The sequence below is a fragment of the Dendroctonus ponderosae genome, unplaced genomic scaffold, assembly GCF_020466585.1.
Source record: "Dendroctonus ponderosae isolate FM_Combo_2020 unplaced genomic scaffold, Dpon_F_20191213v2 Dpon_F_20191213_6, whole genome shotgun sequence".
In the NCBI taxonomy this organism is placed as follows: domain Eukaryota; kingdom Metazoa; phylum Arthropoda; class Insecta; order Coleoptera; family Curculionidae; genus Dendroctonus; species Dendroctonus ponderosae.
Window position 1 is genome coordinate 4027253 of NW_026018814.1, and position 1584 is coordinate 4028836.

Consider the following 1584-nt stretch of genomic DNA (forward strand, 5'->3'; position numbering starts at 1 on the left):
TTAGTTCAAATGTTCGTGACAACATTTTTTTTACGTCAATAAAGCTATTTTTTGTGAAGATAGAGTCGAATCAAAAAGGGTGGTTCATCTCTCCCGGAATTACTCTATTAGCATAAACATTGTTCGATTTAATTGAGAACTTCAATAAAATTTACGGTTTCTTCGTAAAATTCCCGGAGTTGCTTGGGAAATAATGAGGTGGGTGCATTCCACCCGCACCCTATACCGAGAAACTTCTTAATCGAACGGCTTCTCCAGACCTCAATCCGGTTTCATCGGCATTCCAGAAGCGAATCTGGTCTTCGGGCGACAAATGTAATCCAGCGCGGCAACGCGATGGGAATTTTAAGTCCGTATTTGGACCAGCACCGGCGAATTCGCAAAGTTTTGAGTTTTACCGTTTAAATTGCATTCGAAGATGAACGATTATTTATCTACAATTGACAGGGCACGAGCTTTAATTTACATTAAATCTGCGTCTATTTGCACCGATTCCATAAAGGAAACAAAGAAGTCGTAAAATTCAACCCACTGCGACTATTTAAATTGCCCTTCTGTCTGAATTTGTGTAGTTTGTGTGCTATTGCCTATTTACAAATTCTCTGCTAATTGATTGTCTTAACATTTGTTATATCGTATCGGAGTTGTATAGAGAGATTTAATTAGAATGGGAAATAAGGCAAACGAGGACGCTGTTTCTGCTATTAAAGTGGCTGTCGCCTTTACCTTACTCTCTAATCTAGAATGATGGCTTATTGTCAGTTTACATCCATACATACAGTTAAATCATATTTTTATTATTTTATATCATAAATTGTTGTTTGCAATTCAAAGAATGTGCAAATGTGCCTCACGTGTAGATGTAAAAAACTAATTAAAATTGCAAAATATCAACTTAGGTCAATACTATTTTTTGCTTTAAAAATGATTGATTTCATACTTTTTAAAAAAAATTCAAAACAACATGTTTTCGTCGTAAGCGGAACAACCGATTTGGGTATTAAACTCCAGCTTTGAGAAAGACCGAAATAAACGGCAGAAACTTCTGACATTTTTCGAAAATTATAGGATTTGTTATCTTGCCCCAAGCTCGCTATCCAAACATATTTTGGGTTGATGTTTTTTTTTTGATTTTACGTTTGAGGTACTAAGTCCAATCTCAATCTCGGACTGACTACATTTTTTTGCAATTAATAACGGTGCGGCCTTTATTTGGCTGGAAAGTCTTTTCAGAATATTCAGATGCATGATTAGAGAGCAATATTTTTTGTAATCATAATTGGGTTTGCATAAAGTGTATCCTTTCGAGTTGTTCGATAGTGTACCTTGTCTCACCACAGGGTGAGCAGATTTCTGTTTTTAGCTATTCCTATGTTAAGTTGGCAACTCTGTAAAATTAGGCCTAATGAAGAAGGGGCTGTGAGAGAGAGAGGTTATCGGCCATTTTTGACTATCGCCAGCATCTTTTCTGTAACACTTGTATCGCCAAATATACTTCCCAAAAGCATCCGTACAATAAAAAACTATCAAGCAAAAACGCAGTGCTCATTATTCACAACGGCATAAAATAAGCCAGAATAATCA